This window comes from Meles meles, chromosome 17 (assembly GCF_922984935.1).
Source record: "Meles meles chromosome 17, mMelMel3.1 paternal haplotype, whole genome shotgun sequence".
NCBI lineage: Eukaryota > Metazoa > Chordata > Mammalia > Carnivora > Mustelidae > Meles > Meles meles.
The window spans coordinates 42,441,631-42,455,785 of record NC_060082.1 but is presented as its reverse complement, the minus strand read 5'-3'; the positions used below and the strand labels follow the sequence as shown (position 1 = coordinate 42,455,785).

The 14,155-nt window shown below is 46.9% G+C and overlaps 1 protein-coding gene across 1 annotated transcript in view; it reads left to right on the top strand.

Annotated features, from left to right (window-relative positions):
* The window catches only part of TNR (tenascin R), a 400,251-nt gene that overhangs the window by 199,071 nt on the left and 187,025 nt on the right, over positions 1-14,155 (top strand). Inside the window, exon 2 of the mRNA XM_045983701.1 lies at positions 6,825-6,923. The gene's annotated coding sequence lies outside the window, so the exon portion shown is untranslated. The remainder of the gene's footprint in view (positions 1-6,824; positions 6,924-14,155) is intronic.

Below are 14,155 nucleotides of genomic sequence, written 5' to 3'. Positions count from 1 at the left end.
AAGACTATCGTGACTTGTTGTGTACATTTAAAATTAGAGGGACTTTTAAATTTTTGTTAGAGGTTGGTGAAAAGACAGGTATAACTTTCTTTTTTTCCATCTACATTCACGGACTCTCTGTGAACTCCCTGCTAAGCACCATCATTATAAGACTTGATAAAATAAGTCACAACCGTACTCTCTAAATTTTTAAAAATCACACTTACTTTCACACTATTAAAGCGAAATAGAAACATAATAGGAAAGTTAAGAAATTTAGATTAAGTGGGAAAAGACAAAGGAAATTAAAAAAAAAAACAACAAAAAACCAACATGACCTGGCGAGAACCGCAGCTAACAGTTTGATTCTTAAGACATGGCGCTCATTGTTAATCCTTTTTTCATGCACTGAATCTCCTCTTCCTCCAGTTATTAAATTGCAGTGTCACTCAGAAGGATGTCTCAAGCTACGGTGAATGCTCAGTAAAGAACCAGCTCAAAGCACCATGAATGTAGGCCAGAAACTAGAGGCAGCCTGGTCCTAGAAAAGGAGACTTGCCCTTTAGAGCCCAGCTCCCCAGAAGCAGAGCCAAGTGTCAAGAAACAGAGCCAGGGGGACACGCCGGAATCTTCCAGCCCCACACATAGGAGCTATCCCACTGATCTCAAAGCTCGCATTAGACCTGATGAATGATCTCACGTTGGAACTATGAATTGTGAATAATGAAAATTACCCACTTGGTGAGGGATATTGACTAGACTCCAAACTTGCCAGATGCTCAGATCAGATCCTTGATACATGTAGGCAGAGCAGGAGGGCTTTCATCTGAAAAATCCAGTTTGGGCATAATGATAATGAGGTAGCCGGGCACCTAGGAGATGTTGCACAATCTATACAGACACCAGGCACATGGGGACAGAGAAGGACCCTTGTGTCGCCCTGCATGATCCCCTGTGGCCACAGTGTGCCGCTGTCTCTGGGGTGAAAAGCACGTCTGACATAGATTCGGCTGCCGAAGTTTCACCTCTGGAAGACTAAAGGCTTGGAGGGGCTTGTGGGGGTCCCTGTGAGCACCCGCAGAGGACCCCCGTGTGTGAGCTCAGAGCAGGGTGGAGGCCAAACCCCAGCCTACTTCCCCTGAGTCATGTGAGCAATGGCCTGGATCTGTGCTCTTGACTTGCCTGGCTTCCTATGGCAATGCGAGGTTGTGAAGCGGCTGACCACCAACTTAGGGCCTTCCTGCCCCTCCCAGAAGGAACTTCCGTGAGACCGGGGCTACCATCACTGGAGCGAGGTTGGAAAGCTCCTCCCTTCCCTTCTCCAGCTCAGATCTTGGAGTGATGTCCTTTTCTGACCTCCAAACAGAGACCTTTCTTGGAGAGGGGGAGCAGAAGAGTGTTCATGAAATGCTGTCCCCACAGTCCTCACAATATGGGCGTGTGTTTTCCTGGAAGGACGGGCCATCCCAAGGGGATGCACCCGCTTTGTCCATCCCCAGCTAACTATCACAGCCCAGGATAACAGGCCGGCAAAACTCCTGAGTGCAAGACACCGCCAAATTTCAAAATGTTTTTAATAAAACAATGTGGAAAGGGCAGACTGCTCATTTTGATTCTCCACTGGGTTGTTCAATTAAAGCTGAAATTCTGGGGAATCTTGAACCACCCTGACCATATTTTCCATTAGTAATAATGATAAAAGATAATTATTGAGCCTGTCTGTCAGATACCCAGACACCCGCACCTCCACTTAATTAATTGCTAATTAAGATATGAAAGAACTGCAGTGTCTCTCACACATCCTGACTTTATTAAGCCTCAGCCAATCTTCCTCAGGGAAAACAAACTTAAACCGCCAAGGCTGAATCCCTTCCTTGGATTTGGAAACTATGGCTGGAGTGCGCAGGAGGGGAGGCAGAATGGAAGGCCCACTCCGAGTTGGGGTCATGTAACTGTCATTCAGATGGTGTCTCATTACCCTGAAGGGAAAGAAAGAGGAAGAACGAAAGAGCCCCTAACAAGTTTTGAGTTCCTACCTTCTGCCACACACTGAACTAAGCCTTTTCTCTTTATTGTCTAAATTAATCCTCATAGCAAAATTCCATCCTCTTCCCTTTCTTTTTCCATGGAGATTTAAGACACAGAGATGCTTTTTTTTTTTTCCTCCCAGGTCTTTATCATTACTGATAAAGGTAAAAAGGCATCATGGTAGCCAGCTTTGGAGATGATCCCCAATTATGCCTTACGTTCTGGTGTTCACACCCTTGTGTTATCTCTTCCCACATTAAGTAGCGCTAAGCTCTGTAACCACTGATGTGTAACCATTAGGGTGTTGCAGAAATGATAATGTGGGTTGTACAAGAGGTGCTAGCTCCCCCCCGGCTCTCTCTTGGATCCCTCACTCTGGAGGGAGCCAGCCATGCTGGGAGGGACACACATATAGCCATGCGGAGGCCCACATGGGGACACCTCCCGCAACAACCAGCGTCATCCGAGTGAGTCCCCACGGAACCAGGGCCTCCCCCTAGCAAGTCTTCACAGGCTCCAGCCTTCACTGACATCTTACCTGAGACTCCATGAGACCTTGAGCTTGAACCACCCAAATAAAGTGCTTTGGAATTCCTGACCCACAGAAACCACGAGATGATAAATGTTTATTATCTTAAGCCAGTGAGTTTGGGAATAATCTTTATACAGCGATGGATAATGCATTCATTAACTTTTCACATCCTTCTGAGTTGTAATGTCTTGCCAATACCAATGGATGGGAGAAATCCTTCTAAGAAACCTTCTAATGTGTAAGCCTGAGACCAGGACCCTCAAATAGTAGTCATTCAAGGTTCCCTCTTGTAGGAGACTTTGTGAGTTTAGGAGAGGAAAATGGGTCAGATCACCCATAGTTGCCTCAACTTCCCATTTGCTCATTAGGAGGACTAAGTACAATTTGTTGGCCATTGTTCCAAAAATCTGATCCATTTTCAGCGACTGACCACTGTAAGAGAAAAAAGTATGAATTAATGATACTTTAGCATATTGGATGGTCTTGTCTAGAACTGACTGGCATCCTTGCAATCCCATGGCTATTTCTGGGACATCTTCAGCAATTTGCAGTAAAAAATCCACACCACCCAAGTGCCAAGGGTTATGTTGAATATCAAAACGAATGGTTTTTATGAAATCTGAAACCCTAGCAAGTTTTTGTTGCTCTGTCCCATCTGGCCTGGCAGTGTTGTTCTACCCATGACTTACGTAGGCCGAAGGGCAAGAAGACACAGGACTTCAGAGGAAATCCGTGCATGGGGTCAACCAGGCATCATGGGTTGCACTGTCCAGAACACCCATGTCCCCAGATCCTGCCTGGGCAGTTGCAGGCAGGGAGCCCAAGCAACAAAGTCTGGGCCCAGACCCTCAGGTTGCTGGACTCACATTTAGAATAAGAGGGGTCAGCTCTTGATGCAGAGAGAAAATACAGTGCACATTTTCTGGACGTATTTCATAGGAAAACTATTTTTTTCAAAGATGAGCTCTTACAGCTGGCCCCAGTAAATGGCTATCCAGGCAATGTTGTGCATAAAGGGCAGAAGGGCAGGTATTTGAGTGGGTTGAGAGAATGAACAAAAGAACACATCGATTTGCTCAATTTGCTGGGGAGTCGGTCGCCATGCTCCTTGGCTGTGTGTGTGTCTCCTGTGGTCCCCTGGTCTGCCACAAAGTGTGTAGGCTGAACAGACCTACCTGCACTAGGTATTTACCCAACAGCTTTGCCTCGGAACTCCTTACAGGGAGCCATTGCTCCTGTCATGACCCACCAGTGTCCATTTCTGTTATAACAATCATTCAGCTCGTCGCCAGTTGTATGAAAATCTACTCCAAGACGGTGCCTCCGTGTGGTTTCTCCAGGGCTGTCTGGCTTGCTCATCGCATCCAGTGGGTCTGTCTGTGAGACTATGAACGTTGTATCTGCAGGCTGGTGTATCAGGTTCAATATGAGCTTCTAGAACACGGCAAGTATGGTTACGACTTCAAGAAGACCAGCACACACTTGCTCAGATTCAATGTGGCCATGGCTCAGCCTACAATTTGAAACCTGTTTAAAAAGAAAAAAAAAAAGCTAGTTAAAAAATAAAATAAATAAGTAAATAAATAAAAGCTAGTTACATGGGAAGGACTAGAACGTAGGGGCCCCCACGTTCTAGTTCTACATCTCAGAATAACTGTGTTTGGCACCTGTCCCCACGAGTGAACCTCCACTGTTCTAACTCCCATCTAGGCTCTCTCTTCCTCACGGGCAGGAGCTCCTTGAGGACGGAGGTTGTGTCCCCTTCTTGTGTCCCCATTACCTGCCACAGACCCGGCTACTCAGAAGGTCTTAACAAATGGTTGCTGCCAATGACCAAAATACCAAATCAGAGCGTCCACCCAGAGTCACAGAGGAGTACAGGGGGTTAGATGAACATGAAGGAAAGGACGAAAGTCTACACCCAATGCTGCCAACGTGGGAGCTGGGGGGAATGTGGGCGGTGTGGGAGGAGGAGTAGGTGGAGAGAGGCAAGCGATAGAGGAAAAAAACAAGGACATGGCACCAAAAAAGCCTCAATGGATGATACCATCCTTTTTGTGAAAGTATGTGTGTGTATGCATAAGCAAATGAGCGAAAAAAGGACGAGGCTCATATGTTAAGTCAAAACAAGTTGCAGAGAATTTGGGTTAAACACTACAAACAAAAACATCCTATATCTGTGTACATATGCCTGATCGGGTTTTGATGACTAGGTTCCTGGGAGGGCGTGTGTTGTGGGTGCCGTAGGGTACTACCCCACAGGGCGCTCACCCACCCGGTGCTGGGACTGTGGGCAGCTCACAGGCTGGGTTCCTGTCCACGAGTTGCCCTCAGCCACAGGAAGCTGCTTTGCGTAATGTTGTGCCTGCTGTCCCCATGGGGGGCAGCCAAAGGCAGATGTGGTCCAAAGGTCTGTCCCTCATCCACACAGGACAGCTCCTCAGTTCCCTCTGGCCGATTCTGCTTCCTGTACTCCCCCGCAAGAGTGCGCCCCAGTGACTCGTTAGTGCATGCAATCTATTCCAGTCTGTTTCCAGGGAACTTGACTCAATGCAGTGTGGAAAAATACAGGCTGGTCTATTAAAATGTGACATTGAGGGGCGGAGGTTGCCGGGGAATGATTAGCTTTTTCTGTGTACATCTTCATATTGTTTTACTTGGTACCGTGAGCGCCTATCACTTTTATAATGCTGAGACTATCAAACAAAGGCGTTTAAAATGTGGTAAATGAATATACATTACTTAGAAGAGTGAATGAATACGCTTACACCTAGCTGGAAAAAATAGATAATAAACCAGCACATCGAAGGAATCAATTTTTAATCAAGGACATTGAAGGGGATTTTGCTGACTTGTTTGGTGACTTTTGACTTAATTGGTTCAAAAGAGATTGGACCAGCTTTCTGAGAGCGAAGTCATCACCTCTTAGGGTGAGAAATAAAAGGGTCAATGGGTAGAAGCAAAAAGGAGAGGGAGTTTTCATTCCAGGGAAGAAGAAAATTTCTAATATCATAGTTCTCTGCCAGAAAAATGGGCTATAAATTTGTGCAGCCACTGTGCAAATCACACTGACCAGAGGAAATGCAATTATTCCATTTGGCGAGCAGTCGGATTAGAACAGGAGGAGGAAAACCCCCAGCATTTATGTCACTTCCAATGCTTCCCCTTCCTGGGCACTGACCAGTTCTCTGATAAACACTCCCCTTCCCGACGATGCAGCCTCGGAATCTTTCCGAACCCTACGCTCCAAGCAGCCACTACTGACAGACTGATGAAATCTGTTTGCCCTTCCAATCCTCAGGTTCCAGGAGGGTCTTCCCCAGGAAGGTTAATTTATTTAGGAAGAACTTAGATGAGCAAGCCTACACTGTAGCCAAAGCCTTGTTCTTTCCTCCCTCCAGGGCTAACTGATTTTTACAATTACATAGGAGATCCCTAAGGCTCGGTGTCCCCTTTGGAGAAGGCTCTGAGGATTTGTGGGAAGAAGCCCAAGAAGGCATAATAATGTTGTAATGGATGGTATCGAGGGTCCCTGGGAATTGTGCAGGGGGAGTCCAAGTTCTCCATGGGAGCCATGCTTGGACAGATTGGCAAAGGGCTGACACAGACGCTCCCCACTCACAGTAGATGCCACTGCTCCGTAGGGGGTAGTTCTAGCATGACAGGATCGCCCTCTGCCCCCCCCTCCCCCCGCATCCATTTCCTCAGTGAGTATTTGGTGAACTTCTCCATGCTGCATCATTCACGGGAGGAGAGCCAAAGCAGGCAGCAGGACAGAGGGTCCAGAGGGAGAACAGCTCAGATGAGGAGGCTAACAGTAAGTGGTAACTTCTACGACCCAGGAACGCATGAGTGATGCGGACATTAGGCACAAAGAGGGGCCCCGGTTTGGGGGCAATGGGCAGCTTCCTGTCGGAAATGCCTGGCATCCATCATCATCAGATCACCGAGACATGTTACCATAGCCACCTGCAAAGATCTCAGAACAGTTTTATCACATGAAACACATTTCTGGATTTACACTCATTCTGTAGAACCTTTTCCTTAAATACTTACCACTTTATGGCAAAGCCATGAGAATGAACAAAGAAAGTTAGCAAAATAATAGAACTCGCTGGATAGGAAACAAAATAACTTAATATACCATTTTTCTTTGTTTTTGACATCCACAGTGTACCTCCAAGTTTACTGAAAGGGAGATATGGTGGCTGGGATGGAAAGGGAAACTGAGGCTCCTTATTTTGCAAGCATCAACATCATTCTTCCCTCCCTATTCCTGTTTCAGGTGGACCTAGCATCACACCGGCACAGAGGCCAGGTCTCTTGGAGTCAGGATTGAAGAGCGTGTGGGAAACAGAAGACGTCGCAGACCCCGTGGCTAAAGGTAGTAATTCCTATGAAACTTTCACCATCCATCCCTGCAATGGCCAGTTCAAGGCTTTTGCTTGTGACCAGGGACTAAGCCTCTTTGTCACTGCAACAACAGCCTGGGGGACAGCCTCCGTGAAATGAAGTGCTCAAATGTATTAGCTCCCCTGGGCTTCATGGCATCTCAGAAAAAGCTGGGGAAACTGGGCATCAAGGCTTTGGCTTTTCATAAAATATTTCTGAAATGCATTTCATGATGGGGTCAGTAATAAAAATGTATTACTACTCTCTGTCCCTCCAAGAGACTAGGCTTGATTCCCAGCCCAACCGCACCTGCCCTGGGCCTGCAGGAATCGTTGCTAAATTATTCACCAGCCCGACTCAAATTTCTGGAGTTCCAAAACCTCTAATAAAGTATTATGAAAAAATATCCATCTCTTTATCTCTATCCATAACCATTTATATGGCTAGAGGAAAAACCTGTCGTTTTATTTCTTTTAATTTAAAAGCTTTCCTAATTCCTTTTCCACACCACATATATATGTCTAAAGAATTTTCAGGTTGAAATAATAACCTTCTGAAAAATGGTCCATGGGAGAAGGCTCTCAGGATTCAGAGTTGACAGGCACAGTGAATATTGTGCTCTCTTAATAACTTTCCTCGGCACTCAAATTTGACACACGGAATTGGGAACTTTTCAAAAAGGTGTGGCCCTTTTTTATTGCACAAAACAATGATAATAGACCCACCAGCTTCTCTCTATCTGTTTATACAGTTGCTAAAATGTGTTCAGGAAAAATTCATTTCCAACCTTGGACTCGTAATGTGCTCATTATCCATCCCAGCACTCTGCACCAAGAGAGGAGTCCATGCGGAACCCCCTATCTGAAGGAGTTCAGGCCACTCCCAGCCCACACCCTGCCTCACTTGGCGACATTTGGCTACAAAGTACCCCAGGCTGTTTAAGACAACTTTGAGCCTAGAAACTCACAAGAGACTTCAGCGCATTAAGCTGGCTATCAGCCATTCACACTTTAGAGTAATTTGGTTAATTTGGTGCTCTTAGGGGAGCAGCTGGTTGAGATCAAAACCTCTGTATCCAAGTGGAGCTGGAACAGGATGGACCATCTGGGTGGCAACTAAGGGTAGCTGTCAGGACAGCATCCCTGGAAACGTATTAAGATGAAGACATTTGTACTTACTAGGGCTCTGCTGAGAGAAAGTACTTTGTAGCTAAAGGAATATTCAACAAACCACTTGCATTACAAGATTAATATCTCCACTTTTCCCTGGACCCCTCACTCCAGCCAAAGAAACTTGCTCAAATAAGCATGGTTGGTTTCTAAGCTGAGTTCTGAATGAGGTAGGTTCGACAGACTGCCTGACGACCTTAAGATCTTGTAATTTATAAGAAATACATATGTGGTCTTCACAGTTTCTGGCACAGAGCTCCTAAAACCCTCCAAATGTCCTAAGTGATAATGGTGTAGTTTGGAATGGAGGTGAGGTTCGGTGGGGTAAGATCTGAGGCTGATGGCCAAGAAAGAATTCTTGAGATGTCTTCATAGTACAAAGTGGTGGTTTGATTAAAGAATGGGGACAGGACCCGTGGGCAAAAAGATTGGCCATGCTGGGGTATGAGGGGTGAATGACTTTGTACTTGGGTGTTGGAAAAGGGAGGTTTTTCAAAAGAGCTTTCATTTGCTAAAGACCACCAATAAGATAATGGAGGCCTTGCCACTGTCAAATTAATAAGGTGGTTTTTCCCTCTAGTAAAGCATTATAAGACAGTTGGGAGATTTCCTGGAGGGATGTTATATTCTGCCTATCTCAGGTCCTTCTCTATGGACTGCAGGTTATAAGGAAATTTTATCTTATTTATATGCCCTCCTACCTTTGTTTCCCACATCTCTGTGGATGGGTGGGTGATGTTAAGGCTCCAGGAAATTGAATCTGTGGGTCTCCAGAAGTTAGGCTGTTAATAAGAATGCTTTTTTCTTGTGAATCACTAAGATATTTGTAAACTGAGGGAGACCCCTGTCTTTCTGGACTCTGATCTCTATCAGTTAACCATTTGTTTTTCTCTTCCCTTGGCTTTAGGGCAGCCAAGAGCGTCTGAGCAATGTCTGGGAGTATGTGTGGGGGGAAGGGGGGCTGGGAGATGTCATCTTATGCTTTGTCCTCAGCTTGGCTTCTGCTCCCTCATCAGTAAGAGCTATAAAGGCATCTTGATATTCATAATACACCCCTTTCAGCCACACCCAAGTTATGTCAATGTGGGGACTTTGGGAACCAACGTTGAGACTGGAGTGTTGGAACTTTCAGTCCTCTGGGGAGGGGAAGGGGTTTGGAGACTGAGTTCAATAACCAAAGGCTAATGATTTAACACATCACACCTGTGTAGTGAAGCCTCCATAAACCCCAGAAGGACTGTGTTCAGAGAGCTTCCAGGCTGGGGAGACAGAATGTTGCCAGGAGCCGCCGTGCTGGGCCCACAAACTCCATACAGCCAGAAGATCCTTTGTTCAGGACCTCGCCCTGATTTGTGCCCTTTAATATCCTTGGTAATAAACGGGCAATCTAGCGAGTAAACTGTTTCCCTGAGTTGCGTGAGCTGCTCTAGCAAATTAATTGAACCCAAGCAGGGGCACGTGGGACCCCCTGATTAAGAGCCAGTTGGACACGCAGGGGAAGGGGACTTGCAGTTGGCATCTGACATTGGGGCTGTCCTGCAGGTCCGAGGCCTCAGCCTAGGGACTCTGACACTGTCTCCAGGTAGGAGGTTTCAGAACTGAGTTTGAATCACAGCACACACAGCTGGTATCAGAAAATTGCTCCATGCGTGGGGGGGGGGGGGGCACACACATGGGAATTGGTGTCAGAAGCAGAATCAGAATCAGAATTCCAAACCACATCAGAGCTGTAAACGCATCAGGCTTACACTCCATTTCAGGAGAGGACTGACAAAAGGTTTTGGGGCCGGGGATAGTCAAACTGCTGTTGGACATGAGGGGCCTACCTCAAAGCCAGGAACAGCTCTCCAGGCAGGGGTGTGGGATCCTGCTGGCCCTCCCCACGGTGGAAACTCTCACAAGTCACCAGGATGCCTATTCAGAAGGAGTTCTCAGAAGTACCAGCTGCACTGTTGATTAAATCCCAAAGCCACCTCCTGACCCTGAGGCCGGTCCATCTTTCCCTGCCAAGACTTGTCACATGTGTATGATTGACCTCGCAGGAGAGCATGGATGGTCCAGATTAGCTCTCCGCCCCGGTGTATGGACAAAGAGCTCTTCACTGGTTTGGGCTGGTGTTAGAATTGCAGACGTCTCACCATCCCGCCTGCAGATCGCCTCATGGCTCCTTGGCAGGTCAGAGGGGGGCTCACCAGGCTGGTCTGAAGGGCCTGGCTTGGCCTGCTTCTATCTTACCTTCATTCCCTGTGCATTTGAAAGCAGCTTATTTTAAAAGCTGATTAGATGAGCCTTTAATAACATTAGAATTTAAATGGCCCCAGATAGGCTTTCAGCCTCTTGCCAAATTGAGATAAATGTGATATTTGGGGAGCTGAGCTCCCAGCTTCATGGCTGCTCTGGATGGCAGACAGGTTCTGAAGCACGACTGCTCCCAGGCTTTTCTGCGGCCTGAGTCCGGGCTTGTGGGTTCCTGCCAGGTCCCTTTTATCTCAAAAGGTCTGGGAGCCTGCGTGGAGATGTGTCTCCGTGAGCATGCATTATTAAGGAAAGGTCAGGTGGGGACAGGGGCACAGGACAAAGGTATAATCTGTGTGTGACGCTCTGTGGGGGAAACTTCTGTGATCCCACATCGACAACTTTCAGTCCCAGGCGACAAATGCTGATTGAACCACCAGCTGCTATGTAGTCATTTAATTCAGTATTACTGTTCCTATACCTGACTGGGGCCGAGAGTCATATAAAATGGTCAGAAGGTTTCATCTCAGCGAATACGGTCAGCTCCCCCTCTGTAACTCCTACAGGCGCCTTCAATGCCGGGAAGGGGACACGTACTTTGGAATCCATCTAGGTGTGACTGCCTCCCAGTGTAATACTCTTCTGCACATTTTAGAAAAAGTCAAAAACGGAACGGGGGTGGGGTGGGAACCCAACCAAAGGTGAACATGAACCGATAGTTAAACGTTGAGGTTGTGTTTTCCCTCCATATCCTGCAGTTTACGTGGGAAAGATATGCCCACACTGGGTATTCGCCTCTCCCTGTGCTAAGCCCAGGGCCAGAGGAATTGCTCCTCCTCTCAGAATGCCCCTGCAAGGTTGTCCTCCTGAGTTGCTGTATTTACCCTGTCTCTCTGGAGAGGAAGTGTCCCTCCTCCTTCTAAGGCTCATTCCTCCCCGGAGCTCTCAGTCCCTTCCCTGCCACCTTCTCCAGGGCTGACAGCCAGGCATGTCCCTTTCCTCACTCACATCTCCTCTCACTTCCGTTACTTCCTCCCCTTCTGCTTAGGAACAAACCTTGGTTTCCATTAAAGCAAGCAAACAAAAACAGCTTTCCCTTGATTTTGTGACTCTCTCCTCTTATCTGGAAATCTGTGAAGGAATAGTCTAGAGTCACTTTTTCACTATATAGCCACTCCTTCCTCCATGTATCATAGTACTTCCCACCCACCCAAGCCAAGGCTCAATTTAATTTTGCAAACGTGCATGGAGTCTGTACTACATGCCTGGCACAGTCTAGTCTAAATCCTGACCACAAGAGTATACTCTTTTAGGGCAGATGAGCCTGTGGCTCCCTCCCCAAATTACAGAGCGAAGGGCAGTGAGCTGATGGGATCACGCGCTTTAGAGAAGCAGAATGGGAGTCACCAGCCCTGTCTTGGGGGCAGGGGCAGGGGACAGCAAGGAATGTTTTCTAGGAGTTCTCCATGCAAATGGAGAACCCAGGAAGGGAGAATAGTAAGGGAGGGGCGCAGTCCAGGTAGAAGGAGCAGCATGGCCAAGGTCACCGAGGCACCACAACGTGTAGACGGCACTATGTACATGACAAGAGGAGGGGCGTGGAGGCCACCGAGGGTGACAGACAGTCTTCAAGAATGAGATCCCAAAAAAACTTCAACTCTTTCTTGCGGACACTGGAGAGGTCCAAGCCAGGGAGGGATGTAATCAGATTTCCTTTTACAAAGACCCCTGGGAAGCATCGTTTAGAGGGGGAGCTCTGCTAAGCAGCTACTCTCATCGTCCAGATAAGAGGTGACAGAGAACTGAGCTAAGAGGAGCCTGGGGTGAGGACAGGGGATACTAGATGCTAACACAATCTCCCCTCTTTCACGTGTATCTCATTGTGCGTCCACCTGAACAGAAGCTCTCTCCCTGCTCGAAACCTGGAGCATCTGCGATGCTTTTTTTCTTGTTCTTACTCCCCTTACCTTATAGTCATTTGTGTATTTCTCTGGTTTTCCTCATCAAATTGTATTTTCGTCTGTCCTTCCTCAAATTACAACACCTCGATCCTCATAAGAGCTGAAGAAAAGGTTATTTAGTTGAACTGAATTTTCAAGAGCGTCAAACCATGAATAATTGAGGAATCAGCCATGTATAAGTGCTTATCATTTACATAATTGTGTAAACAAGCTGTTAAGAATCCTTTCCTCCGTTACTTTGATCATCACAGAATGCTCCATTGTCTTCTCAGTTCTCCAGATTTCAAGGAAGTAGTAAGCAGGTTTTCTGTAACCCACGGGGGTGGCAGAGGCAGGTCGTGTTTGCATCTTACCTCCCGGGCAAGGGGAGCGGTCGCAAGCAAGGAACAGATGATCGCATTGATTGGAAACGAAAGCCATGTATAAATATTGAGAAATACGCTGTCTGCAGAGACAGAGAATTGTGGCACACACGGCATGATGGGACCCGTGCGCCGAGTCCCGAAGGTCATTGTGCAGATACAAATTGATTAAGCTAAGTACTTACTGAAATTGCTTTCCAACACACTGATGAGAATTGATCATAAGCAGGACCCATATTTACAGCGAAAAGGCTTATGTAAAGTTACCCTTTGGTATGTCACCAAAACAAATTTAAATGGTCCAGATTTTTTTTTTCCCAAAGCGAAAGAACCTGCAGCATAGTCAACGAATGCATTGTAAGGAGTCCACCAGCATTTAGTTTTATGATTATCTTGATGTGTGGGGCTGATCAGCCTGGGAACAGCTTTATGGTGGCCTCTTTTCATAACCCTGAGGTTGGCCTCCCTCTCCTCCTCTTTAATTCCAAACCAAAGGACCTTGATGGGCCAGGATCAGTCCTACCTGATGTGGTACCTGAGCGGCCACTGTTCAACATGACGCCCAGCTCCTAGAAACCAGGAATCAGAAATCCCCCCACCGAGACTGCACCCAACATGCTTAAGCGAGACTGTGAGTCATGCTACCCACAGGTGCTTGAGCAGCAGGGAGGAGAAGGACAGTGCAACAGGTGGTCAGAAGGGAAGACCAGGCAGGGCAGGGCGCGGAAGGCATAGTTAGCGAGGCTTTACGGAGTAGTTTTTAATGTGTCAAATACAAAAGTAATGAGCCATGGGCCACACAAAACAGTACATATTGTGGTCCCTGAACCCAAGGAGCTTAGGATTTAGTCAAGAGGGCAATTCTACACCCAGAAAACAAATAATTTACCAGTGCTGACAATATAATGATGTACTAAAATGTATGAATATAAATATATATTAAATATATGTGTGCGTGTGTGTGTGTGTGTGTGTGTGTACATGTGTGTGTGTACATATATATAATGACGTACTAATAATCCATCCCGGCATTGGCCGCACTGTTACTGAGAACCGAGATAGAGTGAGTGTCACCGGTTCCGGGAAGTGGAGAACAGGGAAGATGTCATGGCAGAGGCCATGGGCATCGAGCCTGAGCCTGGAAAGGAGAGGTGGTCCAAAGCCAGCAAGACAAAAGGAGCGTGACACCTCAGACTTATGGAAAACAGTAAGAATAAAGGAGAGGAAAACAGAGAGCTGGAGAAGGAAAAAGTTGCTGATGATGGTGAAGTTAGACGGGCCTCACGTCTTTCAGGCACCTGTGCCAACCCTTGGATTGCCTTGGCCAAAGACCAATAATTCAGAGGCAGAAAGTACTTCCGTGGTCCCAGCAGTCTCTTGTAGACTTGGACCAGTGCCAGCCAATTTTTGTTGTCTCTGCAATCATGAACTGAAGCATATTTTTCCTCGTGTTTACTCGAGAGGAATGTTGTTTGCACTGAAAACCTCACACACTTC